The sequence below is a fragment of the Eubalaena glacialis genome, chromosome X (assembly GCF_028564815.1).
Source record: "Eubalaena glacialis isolate mEubGla1 chromosome X, mEubGla1.1.hap2.+ XY, whole genome shotgun sequence".
NCBI classification, from domain to species: domain Eukaryota; kingdom Metazoa; phylum Chordata; class Mammalia; order Artiodactyla; family Balaenidae; genus Eubalaena; species Eubalaena glacialis.
In genome coordinates, this window is record NC_083736.1 from 43,920,350 (window position 1) to 43,933,705 (window position 13,356).

Genomic DNA, 13,356 nt, shown 5'->3' on the forward strand with positions numbered 1-13,356 from the left:
AGGTGGTGGACACTGTAAGACCTGTGGGCCTGAACAGAAAAGGGGGAGGGGTGCACACCTCAGGACTGAGGGGTGGATACCCCTGACCCCATAATGGGCTATAATGGGAGGAGCTCCCTGACAATGGCCAGCGATTCAGGGTTACTCTGTGACGAGAGGACATCCTTGTCGCTGGGGACCACTGTGGCAGCTAAACAAGCCTATAAGGCAGAGGCATCAGGCCAAGGTTAGTCCCCTAAGTGCAGTTGGGGGAGGCACCTTTGCAAACAGCTAGCCTGACTCTGATGCTGTCGCACTTGGATCTGCTGTTACAGGTGGCATCATTCTAGCCCTTCCCTGGAGGGCTATCTGGATCCCAACTCTTGGGCTGAGGAGGCTAAAGCATTACTTAAAGTGACAAAGACAAAGAAGTTATCTTCCTGCCTCTCCCAGGACTCCTAAACAGGGGCCCATCCTGCTGAATGAGAGAGGCAAGCCAGAACTTCCTCTTGGTGGCTTCTCACCAGGCCACAGCCTGGTGAGGAGGTAGGAGCTTACACTCATGGGAAGACCAGATGGAGGGGAGGGCCCTGGAGAAGAGGACTGGTGCCCTCTAGAGGCCCAGGCAGCACGATGCCAGCACGGTCATTGTGAGGAGAATCTACCCCTCCACCCAGGACCACCCACAAGGTAACAGACAGAAGACACAGGAGGGGAAGGTCAAAAAAAAAGGGACAGGTTCTCACTTGGGGGAAGCGACACATCCCCCTTCTCCCTGAGGCCCAGTCCTCCATAAGGACAGAGTCCGGGAACCAAATGAAAAAGGGGCTGCCTGGCTGTATAGAATGTATCAGGCAGAGAGCGAGAATTCCACCTAACAGGGTCTGGAATTAAACAATTGGTGGCCACAGAATGGGATGGAAAAATGGGCCCCTGGTAAGGGATCTTGCACAATTAGTGAGGAAGGGAGGAAGGACCCCCAGAGGCAGCTTTGGACCCTAGTTCACATATACCTTGTTGATATGGATTTTTTTTATGGCTTGGAGGGCCACCCACCCCACATGAGGCCTCATAATCACCTGGGCAGACTGTCAACGGAAAACACCAGCTGAGGCCAAAGATCTCCTCCATCAGCTAGGGATGCTGGAGTGGGCTTATCAGGTAACAGATGGTGTGCAGCAGGATGACTGGGCAAGTGGGAGGAGGGTGAATAGAATCCTGAGTCCACAGCGTTGCTTCTCAGAGGGGCTCCTGACAAAGGTAAGTCCTCTTTATTGGCAATGATGGTTAACATGAAAACAGTTCAAAAGTCACAGCTGCCCTTGGATTTAATAGAAACTCCTGAAAGACAAACTCAGAGCCAAGTGTTTAGGCCACCTGGCCTAAATCAAAATTACTATCGAGAGTGAAGCCTCCCCCCTCCTAAGTCAAACAACCTTACAGCTTGGCCTCTGCTTAAGCGTGAACTCTGAGAAAACAAGACAGGTTATATATTAGTCAGAATTTTCCAGTGAAGCAGAACCAATAGGATGTATATATAAAAAGAGGGTTTTTTTCATAAGGAATTGGCTCACAGGGTTATCCTGGCAAGTCCCAAGATCTACAGTCCTCAAGCTGGAGCCCTAGGAGAGACCATGGTATATTTCCAGTCCAAAGATTTGCTGGCTTGAGGTCTAGGAGGAGCCAATGTTTCAATTTGAGTCCCAAAGCAGGAAAAAAAAAGTACCAGCTCAAGGGAGTCAGGCAGGAGGAAATTCCCTCTTACTTATGGGAGGGTCACCTTTTTGTTCTATTCAGACCTTCAGCTGATTGGATGAGACCCACCAACACTGGGGAGGGTGATCTGCTTTACTCAGCTCACCAATTCAAATGTTAATCTCATCCAGAACCTCACAGACATGCCCAGAATAATGTTTGACCAAATGTCTTGGCACTTGTGACCCAGTCAAGTTGACACATAAACTTAACCATCACAGGTTAAGGGACAAGAGGGTCCCAAATTGGAGGTTCTCTGATAAATCAGTGCAGCAATAGTACTACTTACTAGGGTTAGATTATGAGCTGCGGCAGGCTTCCCTTTCAGAGGCAGCCTCATCTTTAGTACTTGCCTCTGGTCTCCACCAGTGGCCAGGACAGCCCACACAGAGGGATCCAGCAGTCACAGAAGTAGGGCCCCGCCTGGAAGAGAATCGCCCTTGTATCACATTAACTGTAGTTTGGGCTCCAGAACACAAACACGCTGGCTGGCTCTGTTGGACACAGGTGCTCAAACCTTCCTAATCCCAGGGAGCATTCATGCTTTAAAGGGAACTCCCCCCCACCCAAGGAGGTGACTGACTTCAGAGGACAATTAATTAAAAGGAAAATTACCCACTTAACTATTAAAATTGGCCCAGATTTGCTAAAAGATGTTTCTTTCCTGGTTGTTCCCTTGGAGACTATCCCTGTTCCCATTACTGGACCGGCTCAGTCAGCAGCTAACTTCATGGAACAAACCCAAGGCTTTTACTCTATTGGTGGGCGCCAACCAGTGGGAACCAGTTACCATTTCGTTATTGGTGTGGGCGGTAAACACGCCATAGTACAGGATATGACAAGGCACTGAGGGCCAGGCAGTCACAACCCTGAGTGAACACCTCACTGAAAGGGGATGGGCAACTGCCTCCCTCCATAAGGTACAAGGCCCCTACCAGTCTGTTAAATTGGGGGGTTGCATTCAGAACTGAGAAGGGCACCTCTTCCCAATCCAATAAAATAAAAACTCCTAGTACTCCAACCTCCCACATCAGCAAGGAGGCCCAACATTTGGTAGAAAAGTTTGGATTCTGGTGCCAACACGTTCCTCACATCTACTATTTGCTAGACCCTATCTACGTATTGAGTCACCTGCAAGTCTTGCATTTTGAGTGAGGACCTGAGCTACAACAGGCACTAGATAAACTAAAGGAGGCTATCACTTCAGCTCTCCCACTAGTGCCCCAAGGATAGGACTTACATTTAGAAGTTTCTGCTCCCACCCCAAAATTTGCTTCCTGGGGCCTCTGGACCAAATGGGCAGGCAAACCTCTACCTGGGCTTTTGCTGTAAGGGGCCCCTAGCCTCAGCCCAGACGTATTTGCCACTGGAGAGGCAATTTCTAGCAGCATACAGGGCACTTATGGAAACTGAGGCCCTTTCTGGGGCAGAGCCAGTTATCCCACAGACCGAGATTCCTCGTATGCCCTACGTAATGGAAGAAAAAACTCCCCATAAAATCAGATTGGCCTCAGAGGCCCCATTATTAAAATGGAAATGCTATCTACAGGGTTGAGCTAAACCCAGCCCTACTGGAGTGTCACAAACTCCATGAGGAAATAACCACATACCTGCCACTGAAGCTCATTCGCCCAAACCCCAGAAATGCCTCTACCCCTTGCTCAATGGGGACGGGAGGGAGGATGGTCAGCACCCTCAAAACAAGCAAAGCAACGGTCTTCCTTTACCAATGGAGTGAGCACAAGGTGTAAGGGACCAGACAATAGAGAGCCACAGCCTGTCACCCCCAAATCCATACGGGGCACAGACCAAAGTGCCCAGTGGGCTGAGCCGCATATAATAGTCCTAGCAATAGAGTATGCCTTTGACAAACATTTTCCCAAGGTTCATATTTTACTGACTCCTGGTTGGTGTTCATGAGCTAAGTACTTGGTCAGGACTTTGGCAAAATCAGGGCTGGAAAATACAAGCCAAGACATTTGGGCTAAAGAGGTATGGGGCCGATTGCCACACTGGCTCCCGCTCTGCCCATCTGGGTGCACCATACCTCGGCTCATACCAAACAAGACACAGAGGAAGTGCTCTACGACTCAAAGCCTGATGAACTAACTGAACCACCAAAGCAGCTAGGGCTCTGGAAGGAAGGGGAGATCTCCAGACCTTTGGGAAGAGCCACCCTCCCCTTCTATCAGGGGGCACACGAGAGGTCAGGGCTTTGGGGCATCACAGGGTTATGAAAATGGATTGTTAGTAGAGGAGTCGGCTCAGCAGGGAGACAAAACATTAGTGGCTGTACCAGAAGCCAGAAATCTAGACATTGGGCCTACCTCACTGGAGGGACAATTTACAGAGGAGGAGGGCCACATCAGAGACGGCAAATTGATTTCATTGGGCCTCCCCCTGCAGCGGCAGGAACATATATGTTAACACATGGTTAATAGTGGTGGGTGCCCACACAGGCCTTCCACTGATGGCTCTTGTGGGGCCCCAACCTCTGTTAATGTTACTGAAGTGTTAACACCGCAGCCTCACAGCCCTTGAGAGTGCTGCCAGTTATACAAACAGATCAAGGCTCCCACTGCAAAGCAACGCAACAGCGGACATTACAAAATCACATTGTGTGAGTTTTCACCTGCTCCGTTGTCATACAGCAGCAGATATCACAGAAAGGCATAATGGTATTTTAAAACAAGGGCTCCTGAGAGAACCTGGAGGAAGATGGTCCCTCAAGTTCAAAAGTGCAGACCTAAGACATAACTGCACTGTATTAAAATTCACAACAAATGAAATGACCACCTGTAGAGACGCTGTGACCTCTCCTGGTGGACACATCCACACTGGACACAACCCAATTACCAGTTTTTATGGACATGGGAGCCTTGCATGCTGCCCACAGCAAATGAACATCCACCTGGTACTTCCACCTTTTTCCCTTCTCCCTCATAGAAACTCCGGAGCCTAGCAGCCACTTCTCCCTCGATCCCAACAGGGACCTGCTGTGGACCACCAACTCGGGGACCACATTCAGCATGCTTCTGCTCCTCATCCAGTGTAAGCTGAGCAGACCACTCACCACTATGCTGCCCACATACTCCACTAAATCACCATAGAACAATCTTGGACCAGCTCCCGATACCCAGGAGGTGGAACTAATTACCCCTGGACTGGGTAACACCATTTGGACGATACCCAAGGGACAATCAGAACTCCTACTGCTGCCCACAGATGACCTCTGACTTTCACCCCTATTCTGTTGCTGTGCCCCTTCCATACCTGAGAAGTTCCTCCCTTCACCAGTGTCGACTACACACCCATTGATGGATCACCCTCCCCTGGCAAACTACACCCTACTGTTGACAAGGCCTGGAAATAACATGCCACATGCACAACACGGGAGACACACAACATGGGTCAGGATGGAGACCACGGGAAGCACGCTGCTGGCCATTCAGTTTGGTCAGTCCTACTAACATGACCACAGACACCATCACTGAGGCTAGCACTCCTCCTCCTTCCATCTCTACTGCTACCAGCAACACCCATTCTGGCTAAGCCAGGCTCTAAGATATGGCTTGTGACTCACAGGTGCCTTCTAATTCTGTGGGTCAACTCTAACTTCAAATATGTGGCCAATCATGGGCTGAGCACATAACCAATTGAGTTGACTCAGGTGCTGAGTATGCGGTGGATAACATGCACATGTACTTGGCTATAACTTTATAAGCTCCTATTAACACCACCTGGTATTGCACTAAGCCGCCCAACTTGCCTTCGCAGGAACACAGAATATAGGCAACAATGGGAGCCTTGGTGGGCCTGTAAGGGAATCCCTGATAAAGGGCTTTCCCTATTACAAGCTTCCCCTTGTCCAACACTGGACACTGGGTTTGACTCAAAATTGCAGTAGATTTTTACTCAGCAGCAGAACCCCGCAAGGACTTACCCTCACCAACCACACTAGCCACAACTCTCCAACGCCACAATCTTTCCAAATATTCCCCTGATACTAACCACTTTAGGATCACTAATTGGTGAGGGGATGGGCAGTAGGAACAGCGTATGTGCAGGACGTCACACAACAATGAAAAGAAACACAGCCAGTCATGTCCTAGGAGTTATCCACACAAATTAAATAAATTGCCCAAGGACTGGAACTCTTGGCTGAATCTCACCACACTTTAGCAGCCATGGTGTTAGATAACAGCATAGCTCTAGATTACCTATTTCTGGGCCCTTATTAACACATCTTGTTGCATGTTGGTTGTCAAAGAAAAACAAATCAGGACTTAGTAAGGAGAAACTTTTTTTCAGAAGGATTATTGGAAGGGAGGGAAAGGGACTATTGTAATGGGGGAGGGCTGGTTGCAATAGGGAGAATGCTATGACCTTAAGGTCTACAAGGGTCTCAAAATCAAGCAGAGAAAGGCTTTTCTTTCACAGGGTAAGGAGGAGGCAAGCAGAGAAAAGCAGAATCTTTCAAGGGAAGTTGGACAAGCAAGGGGAAATGGCCAGTGGTGTCTGACAGGAAAGTATCCTGCTGTTGTCAGTCAGTTCTCAGGAGAAGCTGAGAAGGGAGGCAAATTTCACTTTTTTTCTTTTTTTTTAATAAATTTATTTATTTATTTATTTTTATTTTTGGCTGTGTTGGGTCTTCGTTTCTGTGCGAGGGCTTTCTCTAGTTGCGGAGAGCGGGGGGCCACTCTTCATCGCGGTGCGCGGGCGTCTCACTGCCGTGGCCTCTCTTGTTGCAGAGCACAGGCTCCAGACGCGCAGGCTCAGTAGTTGTGGCTCACGGGCCCAGTTGCTCTGCGGCATGTGGGATCTTCCCAGACCAGGGCTCAAACCCGTGTCCCCTGCATTGGCAGGAAGATTCTCAACCACTGCGCCACCAGGGAAGCCCCAATTTCACTTTTTTGTGTTTGCTCAGGCTTGGGGGCAAGCAGAGTTCAGGAACCTGTAGGAAGGGAGAAGCTTGACTAAAGTTTGGTCAAGACAAAGCAGAGGGTAAGCAACAGGTAATTGTGAACACTTGGTCCCCCCTTGTTGTTTAAGTCAGACAAAATCTGTCCTTGAGCACTATTAGGGATGGAATAAGAGTCACTGGGAAGTTGAGTTAGGTCCAAATAGTTTTCAAGGGGGTGCTGGCCTTCACATTCCTCTTGTTCCTGAAGAACTGACTACTGTACCATCTGTTGATTGTGTTGTTAGGCTGACAGCTGTTGGAAGGCCTTAGCGATTAGGCATTTAACAAGAGAAATACTCAGGAATAAAATAAAATAATAGTTATTAAAGGTTGAATAAGCGAGTAAAACCAAGATTTGAGGTTCAGAGAGAGCAAGTCGAGAAGATTCCTAGACATTGGGCCTGAAGGGTATTCAGATAGTGGAGTGAAGATGACAATGGAAATCTGAAGAATTTTCTGGAATGTCTGGATGTTTTTGGTGATGGCATATCCATCAGAGAGGTTTCAGGAAACACATGCACAGCAATGGCTTCCGATCATTACAAAAGCGCCCCCCTTGAGAAGCCAGGATGGTGTCCAATGCCAGACAATTATGAAGATCCACTCATTGGAGTTCCTGTAGTTCTCTGGCAATGATGTGAGTGGTTTTAGGTGTTAGTGGTAAGATCCACAGTCATGGTTATTTTCTGTAGCAGATCATAGAAGATGCAGGTGGGTGGGTGAACTTCTAAGTGGCCCACACTGCAGCAGCTCTAGGCATGCAGGTTGCCCATAGTTGACTTGTTGCAGCAAGTTTTTTAGATTTACTCCCAGTCTCTTAGCCTCTTGTTCTAAGGCTTCTTAAGAACCTGATGAGACAAGAAGAGCACAGCCTCCTTCTGGGGCTTGGATTCTGCCTAAGCTTGTAGTTGTAACATGTTTTGTAGACCTCTTGCCTCATCTAGTGTCTGGAAAACTTAAATCAGAGGTAACAGAGTAGTTAAGGTGAGAAAAGAAGGCAGTCTGCTTAAGCATAGATGGCCCTTTTTGAAGAGTATTGAGGTTGAAGGAGATTCCTTTTGAAGTCTAGGGGGGAAAGCTAAAGGGACCCTGAGTGATAGCACAAAGGATGCCCTTAAATATGAGATGGCATATTAATTTAAGGGAAGCTGGAGGCTTCCGAAGAAGAGGGAGAACATAACCAGCATTTTAAAGTAAGGTTGTGAGACTGTACTATGAGTTGAGTGAAGGAACGCTATAGATTCTGGGGTCCTTGCAGGGATGGCAGAATTGTTAAAGGGGAGAACAGCTTGGGTGAAGGGGAAGAGGAGATAATACAAATGAAGGCTCATTATGGAAAGCTGCAGTTGTAATGGGGGGAGTTATGTGGATAGCAAAGATGATGCTGGAGGGGATAGAGAAAAAGGATGATACTGCAAGAAGAACAGTAAAAATGGTGAGATTAGGAAGTATGTAAGAGAATCCTACAGGGTCTTGTTTGGCATCTTGGGTGGAAGCTGACCACCTCATGATGTCATCTACTTACTTGGTCTGAAGTTCTTAGGAAAGCAGTCTACCTTGTGGCAACATCTGCTTCTGGGGGCTCTCAAGAGACCCTCAGTTTATTTTTTTTCAAGTTTAAAACATGTATTTAAAATTCAATTTATAAAATGCTTAATCTGCTGACTCAGGAGCCCACGGTGCGGGGTTGGGTAGGGTGGGCAGCTGCCCATTAGACCAGCAGAGCAGGACTGCAGGGGTGCGGCCCTCCCTCCCATGCCCTTCTGTTCAGATACCCAAGGGGCCCATGTGCACCCCTGGGATCACATGGCCGAACACAGGACCCCAGAGGTTTCCAGAGTCTTTGCCTACCAGGGAGGCTGGGGCAGCCCTGCCGGCCCATCTCTGAGCAGAGCATCCCCAGATGGGGCAGAGCTGCATATGGCTGGGCTAGACAGGGAGGCGTGGGGCAGTGGGCTCTGGAAGGGGCTGATGGTAGCAGATAGGGTGTTGTCTCCTGCCTGCAGGTGGGGAGCACCCTGACTGAGTGGGTGGAGAAGGGTTGGTCACCAGGCCCAGACCCCCAGCTCCTTTGGTTATAGGCTGACATCACAGTAGTGGCTCATGGGAAGCGGTTAGCTGGAAGGTCTGAGGCCTGGCTCACAGAGTCAGGGAGGAGCTGGGAGAAGGGGACAGTACCGTGAAGGCAGATAAGGGGCAGCAGCCTCAGGTTTCTGCCCCCCACTCCCCTGGTGTTTTCCAGGCTAAAGCCTGCAGCTTACTTTTTTAAAAAAATTTTTAAAAAGAAAAGAAAAGCAATTTATAAAAGCAAAAAATTAAAAATCTCCTTATTGTTAAATATTTTAATATGTATTGCTATATGTATTGAATACAATGTGAAAATAAAAAAAAGAAAAAGCACTTAAGGAAAGTTACAGACAACTGCCTAAAAACAACAACAAAAACCAAAAACACCCACAAACACACACACAAAATCCAAACTGTTTTCCCATCTCCCCTCCCACCTCCCCCCAACACCATAGTTTCCTGTTTTCATTTCTTTCTTTTTAAAATTTTGCCTGCCACCTCTCCATCTGGGAAGCCAGGATATGACTGCTGGGGGGTGGTGACAGGCACACAGCAAGCAGAGCCCCATCTTTGGCCAGAGGGAGGTGAGAGCATCAGTCCCTACTACATCCTTGATCCACAGACACCCATCAGCCAGCCTCCCCTTGGCTCCCACTAGAGAAGGGGAGCAAGAACAGGTGATCCCGACGGCTGAGCAATCAGCACTTCTGGCCTTCCCACCTGGCCCACCTCTGTACCTTCTCCAACTGAAAAGGATAGTTTCATCTTGGGCCAGAAACCACTATTACATGAGGGATGGACACTATCCATTTAGAATGCAGAAACTTGGTCTTGGCAGTAGAACTGTAAAGACAGCAGCAACCTTCTCCCGTCCCCACTCCTGGAGGTCATTTCCCCTCAGAGCAGCCTGTGGACACCATTCAACATCTTGCGGGTTCTTACTGACTGAAGCTTTGTTCCAGCTCTGCTCACAGACAATTTCCTGCCTTCATGTAGTTGTAAGCCTGTGGACTAATTGCTGACTCAACTGACAGCTGAACTTTCCTCCTAAGGGGAAGATGTAGTGGGCCAAGACTTGCACAAATGTCACACCAACCACTCCTGAGCGAGGAGGCCATCTGGCTGGCTGAGGGATATAAGGTGCAGTGCGATGGAAGAGATAAGAAAGCCCGAGAGGGGCCAGATTGTACACACACAGCTGCTCTAGGCAGGGCCCCCTAAGTCTCTTCCACCTCAAAGAACCAAAGCAAATCTCCAGGCTCCAAGGACAGAGGGGAAACTGCCTTCATTCCAGGCCCTTGCTCTGGAAGAAGGGGTGGAGGATAGCCTAGGCCTATGGGGAACCAGTCTGTCATTACCAATCTTTGCAATGCACAGCTTGTCTCTTCCCAAGTGTATTGAGAATGGTCTGCTCCCAAGGTAGTGATTTCACAAGGGAAATGTGCTGGATAGAGTTATGGAGCTGATGCCATCAACAGAGATGGCACTCCACAGACCCTTGAGAGTTCTAAGCCTTGCTGGAGTAGGAAGATCTACCTACCTTCTGACCACACTCGGCAGAAGGCTCAGAGTCCTGGAGTCAAGACTCTCTCCTGGCTTTCCTTGTGCTGACAGCAAAATACTGAGCAAGGCTCGCAGCCCTTACTCTTTTTTTTTTCTTTCTACTTTTTGGCCACACCGCGTGGCATGTGGGATCTTAGTTCCCCGAACAGGGATCCAACCCGCGCCCCCTGCAGTGGAAGTGCGGAGCCTTAACCGCTGGACCACCAGGGAAGTTCCTCGCAGCCCTTACTCCTAAAGCCCCAAAGTGCAGCCTCACTCCCTGCCCACTTCTAGAAGTAGTAAGCCTGGCTGGTAGGGAACCACTCCTGAGAGGTTTTGGAAGGGGAAGTCTGTTCACTTTCCCTATCTCCCAAAATACACTAGAGGTGAGGGGTTGGCACCCTCCCCAGGCTCTCTGAGCCTATAGAGCTAGCCCAGTCTCCAGGTAGCGCCCAGATGCTCTGGGACTTAGCTGGGGGGAGGGAGGTATAGGCATGGGGTGCTCATCTGTCCTGGGGGCTGCAGAGCCCTGCCTCTTTTCTGGGCTGCAGTAGGAATACAGAAGCTAAGCTCACCAAAATCCTATTGGTTAATGTTTCTAGTGAATTGCCCAGAAACATTTTTAAGTAGACTACCAAACTACCCTTTCTCAATTAAAAATTCATTAAACTGCTAAAACCCCTCCCATGCACTTTTACTTCTGCAAATCAAATATTGTATAAACAAAAATAGGAAGCAAAGAAACAAAAAGGATATTTTCAGATGGAACTTGCTTTTAAGTGATGAAAACATGCATTTGAGGGTGGGTGGATGGGAGTTCTCATTTGTGTTTTGAAATCCCAAATTAATGAGCATGATAAACTGTTATTGCTGGCACTGGCTTCACCCCAAGTGGCCAAGTGGCACTGTCTGACTCTACTCTGAGTCCTCGGTGGGTCCCCCCAACCCTCCTCTAACCCCCACCCTTTCCCTTTCCATTGACTTGGGACAGCCCTTCTAGACATGCCAATCACAGTGGGGGGAGGGAGGTCACAGTGCATGGGGTTCAAGGTCACAGTGGGCGGAGCAAAGGGAATCACATTGCAAGTAAGTCAGGTTGTTCCCTCTGCTCAAGTCCAGCTGTCTGCCACGGCAGTGCGACCCACAGCGGACGACCCAAGAAGTGGTGACGGAGGCAGTGGTGGTGGCATCCTTTCCTGCCCGCATTTATCTGTGCTGTTTGAAGCCTTGTAACCCATCAGGACCCAACAGCTGTCTGATCACATTGTTGGGCTGCCTGCTGTCTTCAGGTTGGGAGATCCTGGTTGGCCTGCCGAGGATGGGTTTCTCTTGCTCCTCCTCGGGGCTGGCGCTGCCCAGGATCCACTTCCAGGCCTCCGCGTACTCTGCCTCACGCTGCACTAGGGACTTAATGGGAAGGGCTGGCCTGCTGGTGGAGTTGGGGCTGCTGACCACACCAATGCTGGTGGGCCTCTTGAGGATGCGGATCTGTGGAGGGGCCCCGTGGGAAGGCTATCGTCCTGAATCACAATGGGCACTTTGGGAGGACATTTGCATTTCCCCGCTGTCTGCCGCCTCCCAGCTCTCAGGGACATCCTCATCTTCCATCTTACTCACCGCTTTCGGAGACCCTCAGTTTAGAGTCTGCAGTTGGGATGGACTTCCATTTAGAGTAGATTTCAATATCTTTTCAGTTGAGAAACACCAATCCAGGGTTTGACCCCCCGGGGTTCGGCAGCAGTGTTAGTGATGTAAAGAGGATGATGCAAGGGCCCTTTTAATAGGGCTCAAGATTAGTTTTCTGGTTGCCTTGAGAGAACTAAGTCTCCAGTTTCTAGGTTATATAGTGGTTTGCATAGGAGAAATGGAGGAAAAGCAGCTTCCACCCGTTGAAGAGAAGTTTGGGAATAATGAATAAATTTCTTACCATATTTTAGAATGTCTGAATTGACCAGGTTAGAGTCTTCAAGAGCCCAGACAGAATAGAGAATTCTATGGGCTAGCCAGTAATTTTATATGGGGACAGCTGGTATAACCCATCAGGAAAGGACCAGAGGGCAACCAGGGATAAGGGTAAAACCCTTAGGCCATGCGAGATTGACTTCTTCCATCAGTTTAGCAAGCTTTCATTTTAATAGTCCATTAGCTCTATCATTCCAGATGAGTGGGGAATAATAGTGTAATTTTTGTGATATAGGAGGAACTCATTGGATTTCTTGGATGACTTTACTGGTGAAATGGGCCCCTCAGTCACTTGAAAGAGCCAGTGGAATTCTCCATGTGTGGAACACCTGTCCTGATAAAAGTTTAGCAACCATAGTGGCAGCAGCCCTTTCACAAGGGAAAGTTTTAAGCCAGAGAGAAAACATACATATGATAGTAAGAACATGTTTTTTTTGTTTGTTTTTTTTTCTTTGAACTGATTTTTTTAATTTAATATCTTTATTGGAGTATAATTGCTTTACAATGTTGTGTTAGTTTCTGCTGTATAACAAAGTGAATCAGCTATATGTATATATATATCCCCATATCCCCTCCTTCTTGAGTCTAGAACATGTTTATTTTACAACCATGAGATTTAGGAGCTGAAGAAAAGGTCCTGAATATCTATCTATTAATAAAACTCTAAAGGTGAGTGATGTATATTTCCAATTGGAATTGGAATCCCCAGTTAGCCTAGAATATACTGGATTTTGAAAAGTAAAATTGTGACCAAGTTAATATTTTTTAAATAATTGAAATTATGATTCATAAAATTGTATTGTTGCTACCTCACATAAGGTAAAGCAGCATGAGGACACAAACAGAAATATATCATGGACAGTGAGAGCAATGACAAATCTCTAGGAACTTTACATAATTTTTGAAATATTTATATGAATAACATTTTACCCAAACAACTTTAATCTAGGGAAGTCTAAGTATTTTTTGACAACACTTCCCATGCAATTTATATAATCATTTATATAATATTAAATAAACCTAATTATTTTTAGCACCTCTTTTTACAAGATGAAAGAACAAATCCTTTGTGATTTTCCAGTGGCCCT

General features: G+C 47.8%; 1 pseudogene; it reads right to left on the reverse strand.

The window, feature by feature from the left end:
- Window positions 1–11,512: 11,512 nt before the first annotated feature.
- Window positions 11,513–11,914, reverse strand: LOC133082370 (SUZ domain-containing protein 1-like; annotated as a pseudogene).
- Window positions 11,915–13,356: the final 1,442 nt, after the last annotated feature.